This window comes from Aquarana catesbeiana, linkage group LG04 (genome assembly GCF_042186555.1).
Source record: "Aquarana catesbeiana isolate 2022-GZ linkage group LG04, ASM4218655v1, whole genome shotgun sequence".
Lineage (NCBI taxonomy): Eukaryota > Metazoa > Chordata > Amphibia > Anura > Ranidae > Aquarana > Aquarana catesbeiana.
This window is the reverse complement of record NC_133327.1, coordinates 561,442,017-561,466,574: the sequence shown is the minus strand read 5'-3', so window position 1 is coordinate 561,466,574 and position 24,558 is coordinate 561,442,017. Positions and strand designations below refer to the sequence as shown.

The following is a 24,558-nucleotide window of genomic DNA, read 5'->3' as shown; positions in this document are numbered from 1 at the left end:
AAGGTTTTTTTTTATATCATACTGTAGAGTATAAAATTTCCTATCATTTGAGCCCAGTCTTGCCACACAGAGTTAATCCAGCTCTGAGCAATCCTCTTTTATTGTTCAGTGAGAAATATCTTGACAAACTGAGAAAAACTTTGTCAAATACTCCGCCTTGCTGTGAGTGACAGCCTAAGACACAGGCATGATTTTTTAATTCCCTCCCCCACTCCTTTCTTCAGCAGCTCTGCAAGGATTGGCTGTTCCACACCTCAGCATGATTTGGCATGCTGAAGCCATGTGGTTACTTTCCTGGCTTTTCACTGGATGTTAGAGATCATAGCAGAAGTTCAGGAGAAGTTCAGTGTTAGAAATAAACAGGAGAAAATGCATATTGACAAAGGGAGTGTAGATGTGGGCGGGGAGTCTACTGACATCACGACTCCACCCACCGAGCTCCAGACAACAGACCCACCCACAGAATATGCAGTTTTTCGGATCTCATAACAGACAGAGGGGAGACATTTGACAGGTAAAGGTACATGCAGGAGGAATGTATATCCTTATAGATAACCACTATGGCAGTAGTTTAGAAAGGATGACATTGGGTTTACATCCACTTTAAGTAGAAGTTCACTCTAAAACTAAAATATGTAAATCTACTAGCGTCCACAGTCTAAAACTAATCTATCTAGTCCTGTAAAGAAGAAATGGCTACACATACCTTTTCTGAAGCCGTTCTGGGCCCACGCTGAGCTGTCAGCGATGGCTTTTGTGTGGAGGCGGGTGCAGAGAGGAGGCAGCCGACAACAGAAGCCCCATAGAAAGTCTATGGGTGACATCACTTCCCAGGCACAGAGCTTCTGCCACTGGAGACCGGTCCGGAGCCGCTTCAGAAAAGGAATGTAGAGTGATTTGTTCTTTACAGGGCTAGATAGGTTAGTCTTAGATTGTTAGACTTACAGATTTTAGTTTTATGCCCTGTACACACGATAGGATTTTCCGACAACAAAACCGTGGATTTTTTTCCGAAGGATGTTGGCTCAAATTTGTCTTGCATACACACGATCACACAAACGTTGTCAGAAATTCCGAACGTCAAGAACGCGGTGACGTACAACACGTACGACGGAGCTATAAAAAAGAAGTCCAATAACCAGTGCGGCTCCTTCCGCTTTATTCAGAGCATGCATGGACTTTTGTGCGACAGACTTGTGTACACACGCTTGGAATTTTCGAGTGAAGTGAAGTAGTCGGAAAATTTGAGAACTTGTTCTCAAATACTTGTGTGCGTAAATTCTGACAGCAAATGTTCGATGGAGCATACACACAGTCAGACTTTCCGACAACAAGCTTACATCGGACATTTCACGTCAGAAATTCAGATTGTGTGTACACGGCTCTGGGGTGAACTTCTACTTTAACTGATCAGAAAGGAGCAAACAAGAGATGTTCAATGTTAGGGTTTACTAAGGACACTGTAAGGACAGGTGTGTTGTTAGATTTGTCTGTATTTCCTGTTTCAGTGAGCTCCTAATTTTCTGTTGGTTGAACTTTGTCCCTTGAAACTATCTCCTAGTCTTTTTTCATCCTCCCTGTTAAGCAGTTACAGTTTCATGTGCTTGTCTTTAGATTTATGTTTGTTTTATGCTACAATTTCTTAAATTGTGGTTTTCTATGTGTTATTTTGTTGGTTTGGTCTGGAACACTATGGGATTGATTTACTAAAGGCACAAAGACGGTCCCCTGTGCATGGGAAGTTGCACTTTGCAAGGAAATCTTCCCTTAGCTTAGTGAGTGAGGTGAGGATCTGCTGACTTGCATCATCCACCATCATGTGCAAAGAAAATGCTGTTTTTTTATTTTTCTTGCATGTGTTTGGGTATTCTTTGCAAAATTAAATCACCCTACAATTACTAAGCTCTGGGTAACCTTCAGTTGCAAAGTGAACAGGGTATTTGCCCTTAGTAAATTGACCCCGACGCATCTGTTCTTCAGCCTATTGTCTACCAACCTTGTATACACCCCTATAATTTGGAAACCCACAAGTGATTGTTTCTGGGGGCATATGAGTATTGGCCAATGCACCTAGTTTTAAAGTTAGTTCCTGCAAATGGGAGAGCTAACAGAAAATGCAAACATCTGTCTTATACCATGGTGGATTTCAGGAAATGTATCCTGTACATCGGTGGTCAGTGGAAATGTGTCCTGCATATTTGCGATCAGTGGAAATGTCTCCTGTACATTGTTGATCGGTGAAAATGTCCCCCGTATATTGGTGGTCAGTGGAAATTTGTCCTGCATTTTAGCAACAAGTGGAAATGTCACCTCTACATTGGTGTCTAGTGGAAATGTCTTCTCTAGATTGGTGGTCACACTGGTCAGTGGAAATGTCTCCTGTAAATTGGTGGTCACTGGAAATGTCTCCTCTACATTGGCGATCAGTGGAGATGTCTCGTCAAAATTGGTGGTCAATGGAAATGTCTCTTCTACATTGGCAGTCAGTGGAGATGTCTCCTCTACATTGGTGTCCAGTGCAAATGTCTCCTCTACCTTGGTGGTCCGTGGAAATGTCTCCTGTACATTATTGGTCAATTGAAATGCCTCCTCTACATTGTTGGTCAGTTGAAATGTCTCCTCTACATTGGTGGTCAGTGGAAATGTCTCCTGTACATTGTCAGTCAGTGGAAATGTTTCCTCTACATTGGCGGTCTGTGGAAATGTCTCTTGCATAGTAGCAATCAGTGGATATGTCTTGGGCAGGCAGATTACTTAGCCAAAAAAGTAGTTCACCATTGTGAAGCCCAAGTAGATCAGAGGCAATCTTTCCTGCAGGGAGGTAACCAGAAGACATTTAGGCCTGGTTCACACCTATGCAGGTTGCAGTTTGCATATTCCAGGTACTTTTTGTGTTTTTGCATAAAAAATGCATTGGTGTGAACCAGACCTTAAGTGGGTATATTTTCTTAAAGGCTTCCACCATGTCACTCATGAGATGCACCCTTGAATTTGGGGATAGCTGAGACAAACCACATACAGTCAGACTGAATTAATGAAGACTCCGCAAAATGTACAGGCCCCACACCAAACTAGAAATATTCTGCTCTGTCCTATTTACTATATTTGCTAGCTGCATAGCACAATGTAATTATTTTCCCTTTTTTCGACCTGTCAAATTGAAATATTTCTAATGAAGGTTTTGTTTGAATATTTAGCATGAAAACATTTTGAATAGATGCATTCTCTGCTCGTGGGACAGAATATGCTCTGAAAGGCAGAATGCAATTGTCAATCAGTTTATCTCAATCAGATAATTAGTTCCTAGGCAACATTGCTTGAACACAAAAATTTCTGTAAATGCCTCCTGTTTAGCCCAAGGAAAAATACTTGCAGAATTCTTTTTAGTGTACAGTGATTTGCAGTATCTATGAGTGTTTTGTAGTTTATTTGCAACCTGTCATCCTGCAGACCTAGTACTGTATATGGCTTCACTTGTTAGTACTCACCTTTGTGGAGTCATCTGCACAAATTCCAGTCTTATGTTACACATTTAAAAACCTTTCTTACAAACACATAGCACCGCACAGATGATATATGTCATATTTTCTACACCAGACCTTTTATTAAAATGATTTTCTCATTTCTGTATATAGCCATACATAATATACATTAATGGACAAGACTATTTGTCTCAGAATATTTATTTATGTATTCGTATAACTGCCTTAAGGTATTTCTTAATTATTAATTAATTCATTAATTTAGGGCTTGAGGTCAAGTAACAGTCATCCATAGCAACGCATTAAGAGTTTATCCTATGGTAAGATAATTACAATATTTGGAAAGGTTTTGCACATATAAGGGGTACATGGGGGATGCAATGGAGTTGATTTACTAATGGCAAATAAACGGTGCACTCTGCGAATGCAGTTGCTTCAAGCCTTACTAAATGAGGGGAAGCTCTGCTGACTTCCATCATCCAATCATATGCAAGCACAAATGCTGGTTTTCTTTTCATTTTTCTTGCATGGGATTGGGTATTCTTTGCAAAGTGAAGCTTTACTTCATTTACTAAGCTCTAGAGCAACTGCACATGCAGAATGCAGCTGCACTTGCAAAGTGCACAGTCTTAAACAAAAATAAAGGTGTGCATGTCCCTTTAAACTCTCATTACTTTATATTGAAATTACTTCAAATAAAAATGATATACCAACAAAAATAAAATCATGATTATTACAATCCCTACATAAGTGTGCTAATGTCCCTTTAAATTGTACACATATGATTAATGATTATGCTTTTGCAAATATTTAAACCACCATGTGACAACCTACACATAAACATATAAATAACCAGTCATTTCCGAAAAGTTCATAAATGTATTGTGAATAGTTCAAATCCACGTAAACAAATAACAAATTGGTGTGCCGTGATCAAAGTGCTATCCCCACAGCCAATCAAGTGTCTTACTACCAGACGGGATTGATCTCAAATTACAGGGATCAGGCACTCTTTTGTAAAAAGAAGAGCCAATGCTCTCACCATCAGGCCTCCAGAAGGATATGTGACCCCGTCAGCAAGTTGCAGCAATGGTGTACCCACAGAAAGCTCATAAAGGCAGCTCACTTGGTTTGCCAAACTCCTTCCAGCTTATACCTGAGTTTCCACAGCAAATGTAATCCGGAGTATGCAATGTAATTGTTGGGTTCAAGCTTAGCTACTGTAGTGCCTACTTTCCCCAGTGCTTAGCTAAGCTTGAACCCAACAATTACATTGCATGTCCCAGACGACATTTGCATTTGCTGTGGAAACGCAGATATAAGCTGGGTGGAGTTGGGCGATCCAAGTAAGCTGCCTTCATGAGCTTTCTGTGGGGACCCTATTGCTGTAACTTGCTGGTGGGGTCACATCCTTCTGAAGGCTTGATGGTGATAGCATTGGCTCTTCTTTTTACAAAAGCATGTCTGATCTCTATTTGAGATCAATCCCTCCTGGTAAGAAGCTTGATTGGCTGTGGGGATAGCACTTTGAGCACGGCACAATCATTTGTTTATGTTCAGCACTGAGCACGTTTGGTCACTTGGACCCCCGGCTTGTTTTGGTCTTCTCTTCTGCCTGTTGCTCTGCTGATCTGCCCGAATGTTACTGACCCGGCCTGCCTGATCCTGCATCTGCTCTTCCAGCCTGCTGTGGCTCTGCTCTGCGAATTGCATCCGGTTCCTGCTCCTGCTGCGATCTCAGCCTGCCACTGTTCTGGTCTGCCTAGCCTTTACCGGTCTGCTTGCTGCATATCCAGCCACAGACAACCAGCCATACTGAATACTGGACTGATCCTAGGCACTCCTACATCACCGTGCTTCTGTGGCTGCTGTCTCAACCTCAGTGGCCCACAAGCCGGTGTGGTATGAGAGGCTCTCCTCTACACATCAGGCACTGAGGGCCGTGTTCAGGCACTGACTACACCTGCTGCGACTTCTACTGCATCCACTACATCTGTGCCTGCTACATCCGCTGGGGTCTCTGGCAGCTCTCCAGAAATGATGCTACCCCCGAACCTCGAGTTCCAGCCCTGAGAGGTTCTCCAGTGATCGAGGCAAGTTTAGAGCCTTTCACAATGCCTGTCAGCTCTACTTTGCCTTTTCAACCAAGGACATTTTCTCTAGAAGCTACAAAGGTGGGATTTACCATTTCCCTGCTCCAAGGAGAACCACAGTGCTGGGCTCATCATCTACTGGAAGAAAACAACACACAGTTAAATACCCTGCAACTATTCTTAACGCCCATGTCACAGCTGTATGATGACAAAACACCACTGCTGAATCTGCCTTGCATACCCTTCAGCAAGGTCGCAGACCAGTCGAAGATTACATCACGGATTTCAGATGTTGGAGTGCAGACACTAACTGGAACGATGCAGCCCTGTGTCACCAGTTCCGTTTGGGCCTCTCAGAAGAGCTTAAAGATAAGCTTGCCCAGATAGGTGTACGATTATGCAAGCATAAATCTGAGAGATCCTCACAGCAGTTCAGACCAATATGGATGTTACCCAAAGCACCCAGGCCTACTGACCCCCTGTTTGGAAATCCTGCCCCACCAGTTCCAGAGGCACCTGAACCAAGGCAGTTGGACTTGATCCGCCCATCACTAACCCCAGAAGAACGCCAATGTCGACGGATGAACAACCTCTGTCTCTACTGTGGGGAATCCGGTCACTACGTACCCACCTGCCCGGCTAAGCTACTGTCAGAGCTGGGCTCAGCCCTTCCTTCTCTGAGCTGACCGCTCAGCTGTCGGCTAATTTCCAGCTCCTTTCTTTCCACAGTGACTCAGCTGTTGATGATCTGCTCGTCAGTCCTGGCTACTTAAAGCCGTCCAGCTCACTTCATCTCTGCCTTCGCTTTTGGTCACATCTCAGAAACTTTATCCTGCGTTCCTGTTGAAGACTTGCTCGGCTGAAGTCCCTTCTGGCTCCTGATCCTGCTTGTTGTACTACTACGTTGATCTCTGGCTCTCTGACATTGGCATTGGCTGACTACCCGATCTGATTAAACTCTGGCTATGTATTGACTACACTTACTCTGTTTACCTTTTTATTATTATTAAACAAGTGTGATTAACTGTACTTCTGTCTTGGTCTGATTCATGGTTTCTGACAGTAGGCGAAGGCCATGAATTCAGAAGATGCAGTCAGTCCACTTGTTGGTAATATTTTTTCCAGATTGGATGACCAGGATCACCGCATGGATCAGTTTGTCTTGGCGTTACAAATTCTCCTGAGTCACACGGCTCATCTGGAATCTTCCACTATGGCTTCTCCGGTACAACCTGTGTTGCAGGCCCTCCCTGCTGCTGCTTCATTCTCTGTGCAGGCACCAACCTCGAGTATTACCTCTATAAAAGGCATGTCTGGTTCCGCTCCGCTTCCCCAGCGATTTGGGGGCGATCCAGTTCAATGCAGAAGGTTTCTCAACCAGGTTGAGATATACTTTGAGATGCTGCCCCAGGCGTTTCCCACGGACAGAAGCAAAGTAGGTTTCGTGATATCTTTGCTTTCTGAGAGAGCCTTGGTCTGGGCAAACCTTCTATGGGAGATGCAAAAACCCGTGGTCCTGAGTTACCCAGAATTTGTGGTTTCCTTCAAAAGGGTATTTGACGTTCCCGCACGCTCCACTTCTGCTGCCAAGAGCCTCATGTCCATCAAACAGAGTACGAGAACTATGTAAAAGTGGAAACTCCTGCGCTGTTGGGGGGGGCCTACGCTAAAAGGACACTGCTGCAACACCTAAGGACTGATCCAAGGCAGGAAAAATGAGACAAAAGTGGGGGAAGATGGTAGTTGCGCTGTGATGAAGTAGGGGGGGGGGGGGAGGTACAAAGATGACTAAAATGGCAAAGTGAACTAAAAAAGCAAAAACGGGCCAATGCATGAATGGATCCTACATGCTAAAAGAACATGGTGGAGATGCAGTGCAGTGCAACGTAGCTGATCAACATGACTATAATGTTACGGGCAGACAAAGCCTAATATATAAAGGTAATTGTGAAACAGTGACTGCTTGAATATAGCAAAGCAAAAATGCATATACTAACACAAATAGGATGAATAGTGACACAATACAAAAAAAAAATATATAATGCAAGAAAAATATATGTGGGCTAATGCCCCATTAGCAAAAACGTGCCAAATCCTGGTGAACTACAAGTGACAAATCCCTAGGGCAAACATGAATATTAGTTCTATCATCCAGTCCAAAAAACAAAAACTCATGATGAGACACACAAAACAGTTCCAATCGTGAAGGGAAGGGGGATCTTCAGTGAGGACACCTCCATGTTTGCAAGCCGCTTACCTTACAGCTGTAAGGTGTACAGCCTGTGTTGCAAATGACCCGCAGGTGTAGACATTCCGTGTATACAGGTAGTGACAATGATGAACATGCCAAGCGAAATATAAAAAATAAAAAATATACAGCATGTAAAATAACTCTGCGACGACCACAGTGGAGGGGGGGCAAGACACACACGGGGGGAGGTTGCACTCACTTTCATGAAGTGAGTGTGGGCATCAATCCACGAGCGCCGAGCTCGTATGCCTCCAGGAGTATCACCAATCTGGAATCTGTCCCCGTGCCTGGAAACTGGAATATGTCCCCGTGCCTCTCTCCTCAGTGTTCGTCATGTAGAGTAGTGATGTACAGTGTGAAGGGGGAAAGAGACGCACATAGCGTGATCCCATATAAAAGGTATATTTATTTAATAAAACAAGTCCAATCAACTTACATTTAAAACAATGCTGCAGTGTGTAGTAACTACGAGCGCCGAGCTCGTCTCCTGTTGTTTGTCTGTGGCAGCGTCCCGTGCTCCAATCCTAATGCATATCGTCACGTCATGTGACTTCTTCAGAGGAGGATTTTTTTTGTATTGTGTCACTATTCATCCTATTTGTGTTAGTATATGCATTTTTGCTTTGCTATATTCAAGCAGTCACTGTTTCACAATTACCTTTATATATTAGGCTTTGTCTGCCCGTAACATTATAGTCATGTTGATCAGCTACGTTGCACTGCACTGCATCTCCACCATGTTCTTTTAGCATGTAGGATCCATTCATACATTGGCCCGTTTCTGCTTTTTTAGTTCACTTTGCCACTTTAGCCATCTTTGTAGCTTCCCCCCCCCCACTTCATCACTGAGTACGAGAACTGTTGCCGATTACGCCATTGAATTCCGTACTCTGGCAGCAGAGGTTGCTTGGAACAATGAGGCCCTCGTGGCTGTCTTCTCTCATGGTCTCTCGGATAACATCAAGGATGAGATAGCAGCCAGAGATATACCCACTGAGCTGGAGAGGTTGATCACATTTGCCATCCTCAGTGACTCCAGACTCAGATAAAGACTCTCTTTTAAGGAGCGCTGGCACAAGCCTCCTGTACATTTGTCTCTGAGCTTTACAGTCCCACCCTTGCCTCCCTCACCTCCCATGCCTCCTGGTACCGAGTCGGTCTGTGAAGATGAACCCATGCACTTGGGCTTCATGCGTCTCTCTGTGAATGAGTGAGCCCTTAGGAGGAGGGAGAGATTGTGCCTTTATTGTGGCAAGGCTGGTCACTTTTTGAAGTCTTGTCCTAGCCGTCCAGGGAACACCCAAACCTTGAGGTCCTGTCACGGACAGACCTTACGTGGCGTTGTTTCGTCTCCAGTTTCCCAGTAAGATAAGCCCCTGGTTTTGGTTACCCTGTCTTGGGCTGAGTCATCCATCGAGATACAGGCTCTAATCGACTCTGGGGCTACAGGCCTTTTCATTGATGCTGCCTTTCTATAGCAGCACTCGATTCCGCTGCAGCTGCGTGACATTCCACTTGACATTGAGGCTCTTGGCGGGAGACCTCTACAGCCTGCCCATGTGACTCATGAGACTGTTCCATTGTCCATGGCCATAGTGGCCCTTCACCATGAGATAATCCAATTCAAAGTTATTTCCTCACCTAAGTTTCCGCTGTAATAGCAGGAAGAGTGTTTCACCGCTCAGGTGGATCCAGACCCAGGTGTAAAGTTAATGTGAAGCCTTCAGAGTTGAAGAGTCCCAGGTGCTGGCTAAATTCTGAATAGAGCAAGGTATTGGATAGAAAGATCTGGACGCCGCACACTGGATAAAGTAGAAAACTTGTCTTTATTGTAGAGATAGGACCATCAAAAGTACAAGACAATCATGCAGGATGTACAGGATCAGCTGACGCGTTTCACACTCGAAGCTGAGTGCTTACTCATAGCTAGTGAGCTATGAGTAAGCACTCAGCTTTGAGTGTGAAACGCGTCAGCTGATCCTGTACATCCTGCATGATTGTCTTGTACTTTTGATGGTCCTATCTCTACAATAAAGACAAGTTTTCTACTTTATCCAGTGTGCGGCATCCAGATCTTTCTATCCAATACCTTGCTAAGTTTCCGCTGGTTATTGGTTATCCTTGGTTACAGAGGCACAACCCTTCTTTTGATTGTCTCCGTGCTGAGGTTCTGTCCTGGTCGCCACAGTGCAGTGAGAGATGCTTCCAGAAGGTAGCCAAGGTCCTGTGCACCTCTTCATTCTCCTTCCTGCCGGAGGAGTACCGCGATTTTAGCGATGTCTTTGACAAAGGTCAAGCCAGTACTTTGCCTCCACCCCGGTCGTATGATTGCACAATTGACCTTCAACCTGGTGCCATACCCCCTCGTGGCTGGGTTTACCCTTTGTCGGTCTTGGAGGATAAGGCCATGGAGGAGTATGTTGCAGACGCACTTTCTCGAAGTTTCATCCGCAAATCCTCGTCTCCTGCTGGTCCTGGTTTCTTTTTTGTAAAGAAGAAAAGTGGTGAGCTGAGACCTTGTATCGATTGTAGGGGTCTCAATCGTTTGACGATTAAGAATGCCTATCCCATTCCATTGATTACGGAGTTATTTGACCGCCTCAAGGGAACAATCTCTATTGTAAATTGGGAAAGTGCGAATTCCATTGTGAACAGGTTAAATTCCTGGTTTTATGTCATTTCCACTGCTGGTTTTTCAATGGACCCAGAGAAAATGTCAGCAGTCCTACAGTGGCCCCAACCTGTGGGTTTACGTCCTCTGCAGCATTTTCTTGGCTTTATTTATTTGTAACTTCTCGTCTCTGGTCAAGCCCCTGACTGATATGACCAGGAAAGACGGCAACCCACAGAGTTGTTCTCCGGAGTCCATTAAGGCCTTTGAGAGTCTTAAGGCTGCCTTTGTTTCTGCTCCTGTGTTGGCACACCCTGATTCTACGTTGCCTTTTATTCTAGAAGTCGATGCTTCTGAGACTGGAGTTGGCGCCCTTCTGTCTCAACGTCCTAACTCTGAGTGCGCTATGCATCCATGTGGCTACTTTTCCAAGAAATTGTCTCCGGCAGAGTGCAATTATGAGATTGGTGACAGAGAGCTGTTGGTGATCATTTTAGCCCTGAAAGAATGGAGACATCTCCTTGAAGGTACCACTGTGCCGGTTCTCATTCTTACTGACCATTAGAATCTCAAATTCTTGTCTGAGGCTAAGTACCTCTCTCCCAGAAGGGAGCGATGGGCTCTTCCCTTGTCGAGTTTTAATTACATTGTCTCATTCTTACCCAGTACTAAGAATGTAAGGGCTGACACCTTGCCACGACAATTTTCCCCCACTTCCAAGATGGAGTTGGTTCCGGTTCCTGTGATTCCTCCTGATCGTATTCTGGCTACGGTTTGCACCAGTCTTACTTCTCCTTTGGGTGACAAAATTCTTGCTGCTCAGGTTGATGCTCCTCCTGAGAAACCTTGTGACCGCTGCTTTGTTCCCGAGAGTCTCCGTACTGCTGTGCTCCAGACTTCCCATTCTCCCAAGGCTGCTGACCACCCTGGGAGGAATCTTTTGGGCCATTTCCCAACAAATCTGGTGGCCTGGTCTACGTGCTGATGTAACGTAGCTGCCTGTTCCATGTGTGCTCAGAGGAAGACTCCACGACACCTTCCAGTGGGCCTCCTACAACCCATATCCAATGGAGAGAGGCCCTGGACCCACCTGTCTTTGGATTTCATTGTGGAGTTACCCAACTCCCAACACAGTTATCCTTATGGTGGTTGACCGGTTCTCGAAAATGTTGCATTGTATTCCACTCAAGAAGTTGCCTACTGGCTTCTATTTTTGCTCGGGAGATCTTCCCCTTACATGGGCTACCCAAGGTGATTGTCTCAGAGAGAGGTAGTCAGTTTGTGTCCCGGTTCTGGCGAGCCTTTTGTGCACAGTTGGGTATTCAGCTTGCTTCCTCCTCTGCGTATCACCCGCAGTCTAATGGGGCTGCAGAATGAGCCAATCAATGGTTGGAGCAATTCCTACATTGCTATATTTCTGACCATCATAACAACTGGTCAGACCTCTTACCGTGGGCAGGGTTTGCTCACAATAGTGCCTTGAATTCAGATTCCCGTTTGTCCCCGTTTATGGCGAACTATGGTTTCCAACCTTCCGTGTTGCCTGCCTCGTTTGTTCCGCAGAGTATTCCTGCATTTGAGGAGCATCTCCGTGGCCTTCGTTCCACTTGGGCACAAGTCCAGGAGGCTTTGCGACATGCTAACGATATGTACAGACTACATGCTGACCGCAGACGCCTGCCTGCGCCTTCCTACCAGGTTGGGCACATAGTCTGGCTGTCGGCTCGCAACCTCCGACTTTGTGTTCCTTCTTTGAAGTTCGACCTCGGTTTATTGGGCCTTTCCGTATCCTTTGCAGGATTAACCCAGTGGCTTATGCGTTGGACCTTCCTCCTAGTATGTGCATCTCTAATGTGTTTTATGTCTCCTTATTGAAACCTTTGGTCTCCAACCGCTTTACCACCTCGGTACCACGTCCTCACCCTATACAGGTTGAGAACCATGAGGAGTATGAAGTACAATCCATTGTTTACTCCCATAGGTTCCATGGGCGCATACTGTACCTGGTGCATTGGAAGGGGTACAGTCCGGAGGAACGCTCTTGGGTCTCATACTCGGATGTACATGCCCCTGTCCTCCTCAGTGATTTCCATAGACGTTTTCCCCTCAAGCCTGGTGGTCCTCCGAGGGGGAGGGGACGTTGAGGAGGGTGTACTTTCAGGGCTGCGCTCAGCCCTTCCTTCTCTTAGCTGGCCGCTCAGCTGTCGGCTAATTGCCAGCTCCTTTCTCTCCACAGTGACTCAGCTGTTGATGATCTGCTTGTCAGTCCTGGCTACTTAAAGCCATCCAGCTCACATCATCTCTGCCTTCGCTTTTGGTCACATCTCAGAGACTTTATCCTGTGTTCCTGTTGAAGACTTGCTCGACTGATGTCCCTTCTGGCTCCTGATCCTGCTTGCTATACTACTACGTTGATCTCTGGCTCTCTGACATTGGCATTGGCTGACTACCCGATCCGGTTACTGAACTCTGGCTATGTATTGACTACGCTTACTCTGTTTACCTTTTTATTATTATTAAACAAGTGTGATTAACTGTACTTCTGTCTCGGTCTGATTCATGGTTTCTGACAGCTACGTAGATGCCTTTCACTTTCTTCAGCTAAACAACCCAACATATCTGCCAATTCAGCTCACATAGTCTTGTCTATCTCATTCCAGCTTCTGGGAAGCACCGTACCAGTGACTGCAATCATTGATTCTGGAGCTTGGAGTTGCTTCATTGATCTGTCCTTTGCGGCCCAGCAGCACATCCCACTACAACCTAAGAAACATGAGCTTACCGTGTTCCTGGCAGACGGATCTTGCATTAAACCATAACTTGTGACCATAGAGACTTCCCCACTTCTAACTATTACCACTACCAACCACCAGGAATTACTATGCTTGGATGCGATTTCTTCACCTCTTTTCCCTGCCATCTTGGGCCTCCCTTGGTTGCAGGCTCACAACCCACATATTGACTGGGAATCTGGAAGAATAGAGTTCCTTTCACCTTACTGTCAGAAACAGTGTTGTGCCTCAACCTCCTGCTTCTTTACTAAGTTTGGAATCGCATGCCGAACTGTGTCAGGTAGTCCCCAAATGCTACCGTGAATTCCTGGATGTGTTCAGTAAAGGCACAGATACCCTTCCTCCGCACAGACTATATGACTATCCCATTGAACTTCTTCCGGGAGAGTTAGAGGTTCTGAAGGACTATATTGAAGAGAACCTACGGAAAGGGTCATTCGCCCCTCAACTTCACTGACACGAGCAGGTATATTTTTTATGTGGAGAAAAAGGACCAGTCCCTAAGGCCATGTGTGGATTACAGTGACATAAATAAGATCACAGTAAAGAACCGCTACCCCTTGCCCTTAGTTCCTGAACTCTTTCAGAGACTCAAGTCTGCCAGGGTATTTAGCAAACTTGACTTACAAGGAGCCTCTAACCTAGTCCAGATCAGGGAATGTGATGAGTGGAAGACTACCTTTCGTACCCACTTTGGTCACTATGAGTATCTGGTCATGCTGTTCAGCTTATACAACGCACCAAACACTTTTAGACATTTCGTCAAAGATATCTTCAGAGACTTCCTTAATATCTTTGTCATTGTATACTTGGACGACATTTTGATATTTTCCATCTTATTAGAGATACACGAGGGCATGTCAAGAGTGTACTTCTCCGACTCCACCACTCTACACCAAAGCTGAGAAGTGTGACTTTGAACAGCAGAGCATCCAATTCCTTGGGTTAATTATCTCCACTGAGGGAATCAGGATGGATCCCCAAAAAGTATCCGCAATCTTGAATTGGCCAGCTCCCACCCATAAAAAAGGAATCCAACGCTTTGTAGGCTTCACCAATTTTTACCGTAATTCATCAGGAACTTCTCAGCTATTATTTCCCCTATCATCCAACTTACCAAACAAGGCATCCATTTTTACTGGTCTGCTGAAGCACAAACTGAATTTGAAACCTTGAAGGAATAATCTACTACTGCTCCTGTTCTAAGTCATCCGGATTCTGCCCTGTCCTACATCTTAGAAGTAGATGCATCAGAAAGTTTAGTTGGAGCAGTCTTGTTGCAGCGACAGGACCCCAAGGTTGTGATCCATCTGGTCGCATTCTTTTCTCGGAAACTTACCCAACCAGAATAGAATTATGAAGTGGGAGTTAGGGAGCTTCTGGCAATCAAGGCAGCATTGGAGGAGTGGAGGTACCTGCTGAAAGGAGCCACTCATCCGACATTATTCTTCACAGACCATAGGAAACCTTGAGTACTTAAGGACTGCAAAACGTCTCAGGCCACATCAGGCCTGTTGGGCGCTCTTTTTCTCAAGGTTCACTTTTCATTTTACCTACAGACCCGGGTCAAAGAACACCAAACCTGACGTGTTATCACACATGTTTGATGATCCAAAGGACATACCTTCACCAAAAACAATCTTACCAGCCGGAAACTTTCTTCTGTTACAGTCAGGCCTACTACCTCAATTGCAGCAAACCTCAGCAGGTACATCCAGTCCTCCAGGGGTCACATTGCAGGCAAGGAACAGCCTATTATGGAAAGAGAAGCAAATTTTTGTACCAGAAACTGCTATAGTGGCTGTCCTAGGATTCTGTCATGACCACGTGTTAGCAGGCCATTTCGGAACCCACAAGACCAACATACTTTCTGGTGGCCTGGGTTGGAGAAGGACTGCAGGGCTTATGTCAACATAAGCAAGAGTACCCTGAGCAAGAGTACCCAAAATAAAGCTTGGGGTTTACTCAGACCCTTACCTGTACCTGATAGGCCTTGGAAGATGATCGCCATGGACTTTGTAGTTGAGCTTCCACCTTCTGAAGACTGTTCTGCTATTTTTGTGGTGTTGGATCGTTTATCAAAAATGGCACACTTCCTAACCCTGAAGGGGACCCCGTCTGCTGCCTAGACCGCTCTCTTTGTTAAGAAGGTTGTCAGACTTCATGGCATTCCGATGAACATTGTATCAGACCGTGGAGTTCAATTCACATCAAGGTTCTGGAAAGCATTATGGGGATCCCTAAAAATTGAACTGTCCTTTTCTTCAGCTTACCATCCAAAGACGTCCTTCACCCAAGATGACTGGGTATCTCTTTTACCACTAGCAGAATTTGCATATAATAACGTCATTCTACATCTTTAATAACGTCATTCTACCACCAAACAATTCTCAGTTTTTGCAAATTATGGGTTCCACCCAACCTTTCTACCTGACCTGATTCCCTAAACTATTGTTCCTGCTGTCCAACTCTGGATTTTTTTTCTTCGAATAACTTGTTGTTACAGGAGGCGGTCAAAAAGCTCAAGAGGACAACTACAGAATATTTGACAGAAGAAGAAGAGGGGAACTGTTGCTGCAACCATTGGACTAGGTATGGCTAGCCACAACGAACTTAAGGATGACTTGCCCATCTAAGAAGTTGGCACTGAAATTCATAGGACCATTTCTGGTAAGGAGGAAAGTTAATGATGTGTCTTATGAGTTAACATTACCTGAGTCCCTCAAAGTACATCCAGTATTTCATGTATCCCTGTTAAATCCGGCTGTACCAGATCCATTTCCCAATCGCAGTTCAGAACCCCCTGCACCTATTACTTTTAATGAGGATGAGGAATTTGAAGTTGAGGCCATCATAGACTGCAGGAAAATAAGGGGGCAAATACAGTACTTGATTAAACGGAGAGGTTATGGTCTGGAGGAGAACTCTTGGAAACCCAGTAGTAATGTGCACGCAGCGGACTGGATTTGTGCATTTTTTCATAGCCACCCACCGAAGAGGAGCCAGATGGGCATCCGGAGGTTGCCCATGGGGGGGGCAATTTAGGAAAGGCATAGCCATGCAGCAGCAATTGCATGGCAGGCACGCACATTCACGGTGCGTCGGCGCATGCATGCGCACACACACGTGCGCCTGTCACCAACATTGGCACCAAAGGGGCTATTTAAAGTGAGTGCACCAAAGACTTTTTGCTGTTTGGTCTGCAGCCTCTGTGTGTTCTGATCTGTTATCTGTGCTGACCTCTGATCTTGATCCGGCTGGTTCCCACTAACGCTGTCTGCTTGATACCTCGACCCGGCTTGTTTTGGACTTCTCTTCTGCCCGCTGCTCTGCTGATCTGCCCGAACGTTACTTACCCGGCCTGCCTGACCCTGTATCTGCTGTTCCAGCCTGCTACGGCTCTGCTCTGTGAATCGCATCCGGTTCCTGCTCCTGTTGCGATCTCACCCTGCCACACTTCTGGTCTACCTAGCCTTTACTGGTCCGCCTGCTGCATATCCAGCCACGGACAACCAGCCATACTGAATACTGGACTGATCCTAGGCACTCCTGTGTCACCGTGCTTCTATGGCTGCTGTCTGAACCTCAGTTGCCCACAAGCCATTGTGGTATGAGAGGCTCTCATCTACACGTCAGGCTCACAAACCAGGTACGTGGCACAAACCAAGTGAGCTGCCTTTATGAGCTTTCTGTGGGTACACCATTGCTGCAACTTCCTGGTGGGGTCAATTATCATTCTGGAGGCCTGATGGTGAGAGCATCGGCTCTTCTTTTTACAAAAGAGTGTCTGATCCCTGTAATTTGAGATCAATCCCATTTGGTAGTAAGAAGCTTGATTGCCTGTGAGGATAGCACTTTGAGCACAGCACACCAATTTGTTAATGGCACTGAGCAGGTTTGGTCACTTGGAAAATATTTTTGTGGATTTGAGCTATTCACAATACATTTATGAACTTTTCGGAAATTACTGGTTATTTATTTGTTTATGTGTAGGTTATCACATAACGGTTTAAATATTTGCAAAAGCATAATCATTAATCATATGTGTACCATTTAAAGGGACATGAGCACACTTATGTAGGGATTGTAATAATCATATTTTTATTTTTGTTGGTATATAATTTTTATTTGAAGTAATTTTTAATATACAGTTATAAGGACATGCACACATTTATTTCTGTTTAACTATTTTTAAGTCTGATGCCCTGTACACACGGTCAGACATTGATCGGACATTCCGACAACAAAATCCATGGATTTTTTCCGACGGATGTTGACTCAAACTTGTCTTGCATACACACGGTCACACAAAGTTGTCGGAAAATCCAATCGTTCTAAATGCGGTGACGTAAAACACGTACGTCGGGACTATAAACGGGGCAGTAGCCAATAGCTTTCGTCTCTTAATTTATTCTGAGCATGTGTGGCACTTTGTGCTTCGGATTTGTGTACACACAAACGGATTTTGTTGTCGGAAAATTTTATATCCTGCTCTCTTATGTGTGTCGGAAATTCCGATGGAAAATGTGTGATGGAACCCACACACGATCGGAATTTCCGAAAACAAGGTCCTATCACACATTTTCCGTCGGAAAATCCGACCGTGTGTACAGGGCATAAGTATTCAGGCTTTGTGTGATGCAGCAGTATATATGCCTTGTAAATTAACCCCAATATTTCTTATTACAAGACCCCAACTGGTGTTGTGATTACATGAGGTATAGACTCCCATTTAGCACAACCTTTCAGAAAACACACTCAAATATATTGTATATAGAACAAATGCAGAGAAGGCCCTTTAATAATTTATGCTAAAGCATTTGCAACCATTTATAGGTAACTTGAAAACATCGTTTTTTAATAAAACTGGAGTTAAACCAGTAAACTGTAACAAGTGTCTGTAGTGGAAGATATCCTTTCTACTCTTGTTCTGGTAAAAACCATAACATTTCAGATTTCGCATAATTTTCTATCAGGATGGATAATGGTCTCCTGGACAAATAGTAAGGACAAACAGAAATAGAGAAATGTATGTATTTTCCCCAGGAAGGCACCCAACAAAAGTTTCTCAAGTTCAAAGTTTTTTTTTTTTTATTTCGCATGCTGCTCAGCTACTGAGACAGGAACCTTTTTTAAAGGTTAGTCTCCTGGTTTGGATTTAATTTATTCAAGAGCTTTGTTCTGGGCCCAATTGACACCTAGTTTTTTTAGAGCCCTGATGAAGAGGAGTGCTGAGCTACTGAAACGTGTTGGCTGCTTGGTCCTTTTTTTCCCCGTTGTCATTTGCAGAATCAATCAAATACCACTCTGAATTCTAGAAACTTTTTGTTTGGTACCTTCTTTGATTGAAATTCATATGGACTTCTCAAATCAGGTGACTTCCATCTCCTGAGGAGGCCTTGTTTTTTGGAGAGCTACTGAACACAAACCCTCTACCTTTATAAGGACTTCTCTCATTATATAAAAGTAAAGACAGAACATTTCATAGCTTAACTCACCAACCAGTCTGCTGACCAACCTAATCAACCTGTCCAACAGTCTGCATTAAAAACAGGGATTTAGTTAGCACGCATTTACAAACGCATGCATAAGCTGCAAGGCCTCTTCACAGCAACCTGTGTATGCTTGCAGTCCTAAACACTACTGAATTTATAAGTGTCTCCACAGTGGGAGCACATGCATTCAATGGATAGATGAGGGGCAGGTGGGCCTGGAGGCAACTCAATCCTCCTTAAAGGTACAGGAGCACACTGGGCACCCAGCACCTAGCACAGTGGCAGTAAAGGTGCTCAGTGTGTCCCCGGACCATATTTACACCAGTAACAAACAAATGGCCCCTGCCCCACCTATAACTGGCCTTCACAGCAAGGAGCACATGGAAGGGCAAACACTCTCATTATATATTGGGGTTCTGTATCCAGCGCCTCAACCTTATCTTTCTTTAGCAATAGAAACCTAACAAAGAATCTAACCCTAATACAAGGCGTGTCCAGAAAGTAATGAGAAAGATATTTTAAAAATGATTTTATTGATAAATTTTACAATTGAACATTGTCTCCTTCAAAGTATGCACCTTGTGAGCGTACACAATGCTCCCAGTGATTTTTCCATTTTTCATAGTATCCCTGGAAGTCTTCAAGTGGGATGGCATTCAGAGCCTGCATAGTGGCTCTTTGGACTTTATCTACACTACCAAAATTGTGTCCTTTCTCATGTTCAAAAAATGAGTCACAATTTCATGAACAATTGACTTGGTAATTCCCGTTTCCTCTGCAATCATTCTGATAGCGAGCCATCTACCAAGGTTGAGAACAGACCTCACTGCATCCACATTCTGTTCCGCTTTTGACCTCTGTAGAACCCTTAATGTACAGTGGTGTATATATAAACTCAATCACTAACATCTCATATAATTTAACATGGTAAAGTAGTTTTAAAACCAATTGTAATTGGTTTCTATGCAGAACTGCACCAGATTTTATACTCTCCCATTTTAGTAAATGAACGCCACAGTGCTGAACTAGGCATGGTAAGTCAATGGATCAATTGCTGCAGAAAAACCACAGTCAATACTGGTGACTAGTCCTCTTCTTTCTGCCTGACTTATTTTGGGCATTGCTTTCAGAGTTCAAGTTCTTTTTTAAAATTCTTCAATACATAACCATTATCAGGGTAATGTCCATTGTTCCAAAAATGTGGAATTGAACAATTTGAAACATACAGGCATTTTAAAATGTTATGGGAAAATTAAACATTGATTCTGAATGGCCACTTCGTGCAACAATGACCCTAATTTATTTTCTCTAGTTTAAATGGATCAGTCCATTTATATTCAACAAAATTATCTTTTTCTTATCACTTGTTCAAATTAATAATCGGTGTATGTGCGATTTGTGAATTATACCAAGCATATTTTGTTAATAGCAAAGCAACGCGAAATCATAACAAATGCTTCAAAACATTCCAAGACTAAATCTTGACTAAACACGAGTTCAAGAAAATTATTTCGACATCAAAGGCAACACCACCCATTTATTGAAAGTGTAATAGCCTATATATGACAATGCAAAAATTGAGCCATCAGTGTGGTATTTATCATGAATTATTACTACTTTTACAAAATAATTACCTAATACATAGGTGCATTCATGCTAGGTAATCACTTAAATAATGTAGAAAATAGTGAGCTATGTAACAAAAATGTCACTTTGTATGGTCCCTCTACCAAGGATAACATATAGTTTTTAATCACTGAATGCATTTTGTCTTTTTTTCATTATTATTATTTGCATATGATAACACTGTATGCATGCTGTCATAGAATAATAAAACACATTGCGTACATTACATCATTCAAACCTTATCTAAGCTTAGTACATTTATTGTAGTTTTTGCTTATAGACATACAGTATTTAATAAAATAAATAGTTCTTCAATCTACAATGGATGTGACTGCACATATCCTGTACAGAGGTACAGAGAGCAGAGCTGTGAAAGGGAGTGAGCAGGTCCACCCACTTTAGACTGACTGCCTGCAAAACTATAGAAGGGACAGAGACCAGTCACCCTGCACAACATGAGAGAGCAGCAGTGACCAGTCTTTATTACAGGAAGCTCCTGCTCAGATGCAAATTTTCACACTGGATTACTGCACACATCTGGAAGAAGTGCACAAAGCACACCAAGATTCATGTAACAATACATATGGCTCTTATATTTAGACAATATTTGCCTATCCTCCAATTCAGATATACGGAAGAAGTGGTGTGACTGTATTGTTCTGCCAGTTTAGGGGAAAAAAACTCTATGTGCCCTACTTTCAGTTTGTGTGTCCACTGCTAGGTCTTGCTCACCTCTATTGAATGCTTTTGATGCACAATACTTACCACATAGTAACGCAGTACAAAGAGCAGCTCTTACATACAAAGTGCAAGAATATCATTCAATAATCAACATGTTATGTGGCTGTACAGTTATGTACAAATGTACCATTCGAACAGATCATGTAAAATGAAGAAACCTACAGAAGTACACATACTAAACGGTATATAAAGAATAAGTCACTCCCTCTGGGTTAGGTTGGGTGGTTATAGCAGCCTTATTGGTAGGGAATGAGACTGATTCTACAGTGCCTTGCAAAAGTATTCACCCCCTTGGCATTTTTCGTGTTTTGTTGCCTCACAACCTGGAATTAACATGGATTGCTTGAGGATTTGCATCATTTAATTTAGAGAACATGCCCACAACTTTGAAGATGTTTTTTTTTTTTTTTATTGTGACGCAAACAACAAATAGGACAAAATAACAGAAAAAGTCAATGTGCATAACTATTAACCCCCCGAAAGTCAATACTTTGTAGAGCCACCTTTTGCGGCTATCACAGCTCCAAGTCGCTTTGAATAAGTCTCTATGAGCTTGCCACATCTTACCACGATTTTGCCCATTTCTCCTTGCAAAACTGCTCCAGCTCCTTCAAGTTGGATGATTTGCACCTGAGAAAAGTAATCTTTACATCTGACCACAGATTTTCTATTGGATTGAGGTCTGGGCTTTGACTAGGCCATTCCAACACATTTACATGTTTCCCCTTAAACCACTCAAGTGTTGCTTTAGCAGTGTGTTTGGGGTCATTGTTCTGCTGGAAGGTGAACCTCCGTCCTAGTCTCAAATCACCCACAGAGTGGTACAGGTTTTGCTCAAGAATATCCCTGTATTTAGCACCATCCATCTTTCCCTCAACTCTATCCAGTTTCCCAGTCCTGACTGCTGAAAAACATCCCCACAGTATGATGCTGTCACCACCATGTTTCACTGTGGGGATGGTGTTCTTTGGGTGATGTGATGTGTTGGGTTTGCGACAGACATAGTGTTTTCTTCGATGGCCAAAAAGTTCAATTTTAGTCTCATCAGACCAGAGCACCTTCCTCCATACATTTTTGGAGTCTCCCACATGCCTTTTCGCAAAACTCAATGGCAGTGTTTGGTTAGTGGTGCCTCTTGCTTAGTTGTTGCAGCCTCTGGGGCCTTTCAAAGGTGTGTATATGTAATGAAAGATCATGTGACACTTAGATTGCACACAGGTGGACATCATTTCACTAATTATGTGACTTCTGAAGGTAATTGGTTGCACCAGAGTTTTTTATGGGCTTCATAACAAAGGGGTGAATATATAAGCATATGTATATATTTTTCTAATTTTACTTCACCAACTTAGACTATTGTGTATACTTTTGCAAGGCGCTGTATTCTCCATTATGGTGAAGCATCTATTTGAAAGTCTACTGAGACTAACGAGACTAACGAAGATACCAGATAACAATAGCTGATCTAGATCCAATCTTTTTGTGAGTCTTTGTGATATCGATGATCAATGTTAGTAGTTCCATTCCTCTTTATGCTCAATTGTTATCTTATTTTAAAGCTCCGGGGGGGGGGGGGGGTAGAGGGGAAAGACAGAAAGATAGAAGGAGGAAGATGAACAAAAGCACAGGAGGTAGAGAAAGAGAGGAGAGAGAGAGAAAAAAAAAGAAGGAAAGGGGGGAGGGGAGGTGGACAGTGGGGAGGGGGGGGGGGGGTGACGTAGAGACAAGATCATTTCAGAACTTTTTACAACTCAATTGAAAAACAAACTAAAATCTTTTAGGGAGGGGAAGTAAAAATAAAAAACTAAAATAATGTGGTTGCATAAGTGTGCACACCCTCTTATAACTGGGGATGTAGCTGTGTTCAGAATTAAGCAACTACATTCAAACTCATGTTAAATAGGAGTTAGTACACACTTGCCATCATTTAGAGTGCCTCTGATTAACCCCAAATAAAGTTCAGCTGTTCTAATAGGTCTTTCCTGACTTTTTCTTAGTCGCATCCTACAGCAAAAGCCATGGTCCGCTTCCAAAGCATCAGAGGGATTTCATTGTTAAAAGGTATCAGCCAGGAGAAGGGTACAAAAGAATTTCCAAGGCATTAGATATACCATGGAACACAGTGAAGACAGTCATCATCAAGTGGAGAAAATATGGCACAACAGTGACATTACCAAGAACTGGACATCCCTCCAAAATTGTTGAAAAGACGAGAAGAAAACTAGTCCAGGAGGCTGCCAAGAGGCCTACAGCAACATTAAAGGAGCTGGCAAGGAATATCTGGCAAGTACTGGCTGTGTGGTACATGTGACAACAATCTCCCGTATTCTCCATATGGCTGGGCTATGAGGTAGAGTGGCAAGACGGAAGCCTTTTCTTACAAAGAAAAATATCCAAGCCCAGTTAAATCTTGCAAAAACATATCTGAAGTTTCCCAAAAACACGTGGAAAAATATGCTATGTTTTGATGAAACCAAGGGTGAACTTTTTTGGCTATAATTCCAAAAGATAGATTTGGAGCAAAAACAACGCTGAAAAGAAACACCAAAAGAACACCATACCCACAGTAAAGCATGGTGGTGGCAGCATCATGCTTTGGGGCTGTTTTTCTTCAGCTGGAACAGGGGCCTTAGTCAAGGTAGAGGGAATTATGAACAGTTCCAAATACCAGTCAATATTAGCACAAAACCTTCAGGCTTCTGCTAGAAAGCTGAACATGAAGGGGAACTTCATCTTTCAGCATTAGAACAACCCAAAGCATACATCCAAATCAACAAAGGAATGGCTTCACCAGAAGAAGATTCAAGTTTTGGAATGGCCCAGCCAGAGCCTAGACCTGAATCTGATTAAAAATCTGTGGGATGATCTGAAGAGGGCTGTGCACAATAGATGCCCTCGCAATCTGACAGATTTGGACTGCTTTTGCAAAGAGTGGGCAAATATTGCCAAGTCAAGATGTGCCATGCTGAAAGACTCATACCCAAAAAGACTGAGTGCTGTAATAATAAATTCAAAAGGTGCTTCAACAAAGTATTAGCAAAGCACTAATGTAAGGGTGTGCACACTTATGCAACCATATTATTTCCGTTTTTCATTTTTACTTCTCTACACCTAAAAGATTTCAGTTTGTTGTTCAACTGAGTTGTACAGTTTATAGGTCACATTAAAAGTGGAAAAAAAAACTGAAATGATTTATCTTTGTCTCATTTGTTTACATCACAGAAACCTGTCATTTTAACAGGGGTGTGTAGACTTTTTATATCCACTGTATATATATATATATGCATATATATACAGTATCTCACATTTTTGTAAATATTTTATTATATCTTTTCATGTGACAACACTGAAGAAATAACACTTTGCTGCAATGTAAAGTAGTGAGTGTACAGCTCGTATAACAGTGTAAATTTGCTGTCCCCTCAAAATAACTAATTCAACAGATATTAATGTCTAAACCGCTGGCA

The 24,558-nt window shown here is 43.3% G+C and overlaps 1 long non-coding RNA gene across 1 annotated transcript in view; it reads left to right on the top strand.

The window, feature by feature from the left end:
* Positions 1-24,149, top strand: part of LOC141141575 (uncharacterized) — a 56,099-nt gene extending 31,950 nt beyond the window's left edge. Inside the window, exon 3 of the long non-coding RNA XR_012244136.1 lies at positions 23,089-24,149. This is a non-coding gene — a long non-coding RNA (uncharacterized lncRNA). The remainder of the gene's footprint in view (positions 1-23,088) is intronic.
* Positions 24,150-24,558: the final 409 nt, after the last annotated feature.